Below are 6255 nucleotides of genomic sequence, written 5' to 3'. Positions count from 1 at the left end.
TTCTCAACACTCCTCCTCCATCTCCCCTCTGTGCACCTGCAGTGCTATTCTTTGTCTAACCATGAAAACATCCCCGAAGGGCTTCTAGAACATTCGTATGTCTGGAGGAGTTAGAGTCCTCCAGCGCTGGGGTTGGCAATTCTGCCTCCTTAGCGTCCAGGATAGACGGAGCATTTATTTCGAGGCTTTGTGCGCCCTCTTGTGGTTTCTCCGTCATGCCAACTCCCGCAGACAATGGCTGCTTTGTCCAGGAGAGATGATGATTTATATGACAACCTGGCTTAAACCTCAGAAACCTTCAATTTCTCCTTCTTCAAACAGTTTTTATTAGAAGGATGGTTGTGAAAAATGAAGTCCTTATGCACAAAGCCACCGCGTTTCACTGCGATGTTCACCTGGCCTATGAAGATCTCCGGACACAAAACCAAGCAACAAAATCAGGATGCAACAAGATGGAGGGGCAAAGCACAGAAGAGGAGTGGACCCTGCCATAGGTGAGGGTTGACATCCTCTTACACCTGCCGCTTCATGCTTGAGCTCAGGTTAGAACACTTGTGAGATGATTTCTCTAAATCTGACAGTAATCCCTCTCGGGAAGGGGGGGGGGGGGGGAAGAGCTGCACCTGGCCTGACTGCTAGGCTGGCTCAGGATGTCCCAGAATGACTATAGGCAGATTTTGGCTCTTATGATTGCTGGACATCTCTCCCCATCCCTTTCTCCTCCCCTTCTCCCTCCCCTTTCTCTCCCTTTCCTTTGCTCCCTCTCCTCCTCTTCCTCTTCGTCCTGCTCCCCACCCATCTCTCCCTCTTTTTCTGATCTTCTTCAACAGGATCCCACTATACAGCCCAGGCTGGCCTCAAACTCACAATCCTGCCACCACCTTCGATTAGTGAGAATGCAAGCCTGTGCCAACAGTGGCCTGTCTGTTCCAGCTGAAACCTGTTCTGTACAGTCAGCTCAGAGTGCAAACACTCGCTTTAACTCATGACTTCCAAAGTCAGGTTGCCATGACCTTGGAAAACAGCATCATGACCTCACAAAAACGAGTGTTGGCTGGGGGAAAGCAGTATGTCCTGGTATCAAGAGCTTATGCAGTCCTGCAAGGGCAGGTTATACAGATGGGAGCAATGCATGAGCTAGCGGAACACCTCCATTCATAACTGCCTGCTTGTGAGAGACGGGGGAGATCCCACCTGGGCTTCAGGCTCAACATCAGGGTAAGGCAGGAATAGTAGTTTCACAAGTACAGGCTTGAGAGTCAGAATGGCGGGTCATAAATATGTGACTACTTTGTTCTGTCAGGTTCATGCAGGCAGTAGGTATGCCTTGGCCTTCTTTGATCCATACTAATTCTTAAATTGCTCAAATCTGAGGACCTTAGGTTTCCCAGTGACAGCAGAAGGACTAAAGGGAACTTTGGCATGTCCCCAGAAAGGGCACTTTTCCATGTCTGTCCAGAAAGAAATGGATGGAGCCAATGTGGAGAAGTCAGTAGAGACTGCTCCACAGGCATGGGGTAGGGCCAGATCAAGTGATCAGGGGCTGCAGCATCCAGAGATCAAAAGTTTTCTTGGAAATTGTGTGACTTACTAACAGAAGAGAGTAGAAGGCCAGAGAGAAGCCTAGCAGGCTGGGTAAAGAAAAGGCAAAAGCCCTGAAAGACCAATCAAGGGTGTGACACCAACTTTTAGTTTGTAATTGCACATCTGGCTTCAAGACTCCTGTCACAGTTTTATAGGGATCACTGGGAAACACGGACATGAGCATGCACTGAAAACAGAGCTGGGGGAGGGGGGGCACAGGGTGTCCAGAGTCTGGCAGAGCACATGGAAGCAGACGGTAGGCTGAATGTCTGAGCACTGAGATGCTAATATCTGGAGCATCAAACCTGGGGTTAAGAAGCAAGGTGACTTAAATGTCTGCTTGTTTGTCTCTGATGTGCCTTACCATCATGGTGGCAATGAGTCTTGGAGAGAGCCCTGACTGGGCATCTCTCTGGGAAATTGGCCACCAACTGCCCAGTTTATTAATTATATAAGTGTAATTCATCAAACAATTGCTGAGACCATTTACTAAGGCCAATAGGGTATGTTTCCTCCAGAACAGCAAGCTACCGAAAGAGAATAGAGACCCTTCCAAGTATGCACTTGTGTGGCAGAGCATTGCTTAGCGTGTGCAAGGCTGTAGCTCCCTGCCCATGTACCATACACATCCTGTCTCAAAAGCACAGAGCCACATGACTAGTTTGCAGCACTGCAAGCAAACAAAGGATCTTAAAAGCTATAAAATTGTAAAATTTACCAATTTGCTAGATATTTGCCAAATACATATTATATAGAAGATTGTATGTGCTACTTGTATGCAGACATTATGTATATTTTTGTCTTACATAAGTGAGAAAATTTGCTGCAAATTTCTCTTTCATTTATGTTTTAGAGAGCTTTCCGTATCAGGATATATATATCTGCCACCATTTTCAACTCTGCAAAAGATAACATAGTATAATATTTTATTAATTTCTCTTTTTAAAAAGTTTTTATTAGCAGATATTAACTATATTTAATAATGGGCTTCATTGTGGCATTTTATGTGTGACTATAATACAAATTGATTACATTCACTCCCATTACACCTTCTTTTCCCAACTAGACCCCTTCTACTGTCATGATGTGTGTGTGTGTGTGTGTGTGTGTATGAGAGTGAGAGAGAGAGCGCGCACAAGCACACCAATGAATTTCAATAGGGTTGTTTACAGGGACATGGGGGGGAAGGGCTATTTATAGGAGTATGGGCTCCTTATGTCACGAAAGAAATGTTTCTTCTTTGTCTAGAAACCATCCGCTGCCTGCCAGACTTTTAGGAAGGGGAGGGGCCTTGTGAACTTCTCTCCCTCCAATGCAGGATGGTGACGAGTCCAATCTTGTGCACGTCTTGTACACAGAAGAGCAGCAGCTGCAAGCTCAGGAACAAAACGGCCACATCATGCACAGAAGACAGGGCCCCATGATAGATACTCCATTTCTTCCTCAGGTCCTTACATTTTTATGCCCCCATCTTCCATGGTGTTTCTTGAGCCTTGTGGGGGGTGCAGGTGGGGGTGGGGATCATATGGGCATTCCATTTGGGACTGAGTGCTTACCAGTTACTTGTTCTGAGAACTTAGACAAGTTATGACTAACCCTTCTCTCTCCCACCCCTGCACATGTAACCTGTTGCCAAAATGTTGGTGCAAAAGCAAAATTGAACATATTTTAATTGCTGTAAAAATGTAAGTATATATAAATGATAAATATAAGACCATTCCTGTTTATAGATGTAGGTATGCTTTTAATTAATAAAAAATACTATATGCTAATTCCTCAGAATAGAGCTATACCACTACTCTAAGTGTCCATTTTTTTTTAAAGATTTATTTATTTATTATATGTAAGTACACTGTAGCTGTCTTCAGACACACCAGAAGAGGGCGTGAGATCTCATTTCGGGTGGTTGTGAGCCACCATGTGGTTGCTGGGACTTGAACTCTGGACCTTCGGAAGAGCAGTCGGGTGCTTTTACCCACTGAGCCATCTTACCAGCCCTAAGTGTCCATTTTTAAGGTGAGTGAATACCAGCCATATCAAAGAACACTCAGCTATTTTTCCCATCTTACTCCATAAACTGGATATATTCAAAGTCAGCAGAATCTCTACAATATCTGAGACAAAGCACATACTATGCATATTAATTATTCTAATCTAATTAAAGAAAAACAAATTGTTTAATGACCATTGTCCAGGTTTCATGCAGCTGTTAGGTCTTATGTATATTAAACATTTGATTTTTTTTCAGTAAATCATTTATTTACTTCCTGTGTTCAATTTCAGTTCAATTATTTTTTCCTTTTTCTTTGATATATTAAATGTATCTACACATACATTTATTTGTATACATACACACACATATATTAAGGATGTGCGCGCATGTGTGTGTGTGTGTGTGTGTGTGTGTGTGTGTGTGGTCAATGTTTCATCCAGCAATTGTTACCTTGCACTAACTTAATCTGGATATCTAATGCATGATGTTTAATGCATGATGTCTGTTTGGCTCATTCTAGACATCCACTCTGAGAAAACAGTTGAGTTTCACTGGCCATGAGAACCATCTGGATTCCGGTGATAACTGGATCCTCCTGTTCCCAAGGCTACCCATCAAGTAGGTGTGTGGTGAGACCCAGGATTTTGTACCGATAACAGGTGCTTGGGGGCTGGGACTCTGCTGTGCAATCCACTGATGTAGGATCCTTAAACATCTTCCACTTAGATAGGTCTTCTCTGTCTTCCCCAGTGTCTGTGTGCCAGATGTTGCTGGGGCTGCTCAGTCCTGCAAAGCTCTGTCGCCAGCCTTCTAGTAGAAGAAATGTGCAAGCTGGAAGTGTCTCTTAGTCTCTTCACTGATAGCCAATGGAATGTCCATTTGAGCCAATTTGGGGGAGAGTTTTTTAGCAGAAATGAGGTGAACACTAAACGGCAAAATGGATCACCTTCCCGAGGCAGCTGCCACCACACTATGATGGATCAGCCCCATGAAAGGACACTCAGTTATTATTCCCTCTCACTCCGTAAACAGGATATATTCAAAGTCAGCAGATCAGTAAGATATTCCAGACAGAGCATCCGTAGCAAAGAGTTAAGATCTAAATGCAACAATTCAAAAGCCAGGAGAGAGACCCAGAAGCACATGATAGCTTTATTATTCTAAATTGCCCATTTTAGCACAGATTCTAAAATTGAAATAGAGCAAATTCTGCCTCTGTCTGTATCAAAATGGCTCTCGCTGCCCTCCAGCCCTCCAGATCTACAGATTGGAGATCCAAATGAGCTAATGGATCGCTCTGTGCATGTGCTCAGGTGAGCCTTTGTGTGTCTTCCTTTCAGGAAAATGCCCTCTGCCCACAGCCTACAGCCAAAGGATTTTGTGGGTTGAGTCTCCTCAGCAGAAAGCTCTGTATTCAACCAGGCTTGCTAGGTCAGTGATTCTTTCCTAGTGTTATAGTCAAAGATGTCAATGACAAGCGAGGAGTCATCTTTTGACTCTCAGTGATTGCTGTCTTTCTTCTTTATTTCTTTTAAATGGTAGGATGAACATAGTCAATCTCAGTGGTAGGTTAATTTCTAGTGCCTGTTAAAAACTCTATCAAAGTGTTTTATAGTTAAATATTTTATATTTTATTTAAAATTTTATATTTATTCTAAATTTATTTATTTATTTTTACTTTATTTTATATTAAATATTTTACAGCCCTGTTGCCAAGAACCTGGAAACACCTGATGCAGCATCCTTGGTCCAAATTTGCTCCTTGAAACCCCCAATTTGGGTATGAAAATCAGCCTCCTCAGATGACAATCGTTCTCGGATAAGTTTCCGTTGTTACCAGCGTTCTAAGGAATTTCAATTCCTGGAGAGCTGAAGGACATTACTTGCTCTGTAGCTGTACCTTCCAGCATGGTGAGGCCAAAGGAATACTCTCCTTTACTGGTGATGTCTCAGTCTGAAGGCACCATTTCTGGTCACCTTCAGTCTTTGGCAAAATGCCTTAGGGAGGCACATGGCTTTCAGGTACGGGGTGCACTGTTTTGATTTTTCACTGTTTTTCTTCTTTCTTACCCTAGAACACTGGATTTAGTTAGAAAGTTGAAGCAACAGACTGTGCTCCAAGTCATGGGCCCAGGAGAGAGTAGGGGAGAGGAGGAGAGAGAAGAAACACACAAACACACACACATACGACAGAGAGAGAGAGAGGGAGAGGGAGAGGGAGAGGGAGAGGGAGAGGGAGAGGGAGAGGGAGAGGGAGAGGGAGAGGGAGAGGGAGAGGGAGAGGGAGAGAGATAGAGAGAGAGAGAGAGAGAGAGAGAGAGAGAGAGAGAGAGAGAGAGAGAGAGAGAGAGAGAGAGAGAGAGAGAGAGAGAGAGAGAGAGAGAGAGAGAGAGAGAGGCGGGGGAGTACTGCTTGATAAGAAAAGGCAGCAGCTGTATTAAGGAAGTATTTTGATAATACTAATGCCCTGACTTGGATGTACTTTGTCCTCCGAGGGTTGTAGACTGTATAGTGCTGAGACCTTTAAGATGGAGTATGTGAGAGGTGGTTAGGTCATTGGGAACACTGTCCTCAGAAGGCATTAGGCAGTTACCATGGAGCCCTGATTAGGCCTAATGATGTTGTTATGAAAATCCAAGATTAGCCCCTCCCTACTCTCCTGATTCCTGACTGTCTCT

General features: G+C 43.9%; 1 long non-coding RNA gene across 1 annotated transcript; it reads left to right on the top strand.

Moving 5' to 3' along the window:
• The first annotated feature begins 223 nt into the window (after positions 1-223).
• Positions 224-5747, top strand: LOC110308183 (uncharacterized). The gene is made up of 5 exons (XR_003835980.2): positions 224-494; positions 2903-3600; positions 4098-4195; positions 4918-5008; positions 5282-5747. It is a non-coding gene; the product is annotated as an uncharacterized LOC110308183 (long non-coding RNA).
• The last annotated feature ends 508 nt before the right edge of the window (positions 5748-6255 follow it).

This window comes from Mus caroli, unplaced genomic scaffold (genome assembly GCF_978045245.1).
Source record: "Mus caroli unplaced genomic scaffold, Mus_caroli_1 scaffold_2, whole genome shotgun sequence".
In the NCBI taxonomy this organism is placed as follows: domain Eukaryota; kingdom Metazoa; phylum Chordata; class Mammalia; order Rodentia; family Muridae; genus Mus; species Mus caroli.
Note: the sequence above shows the minus strand (reverse complement) of the source record. Positions and strands in the feature narration are given on the sequence as shown.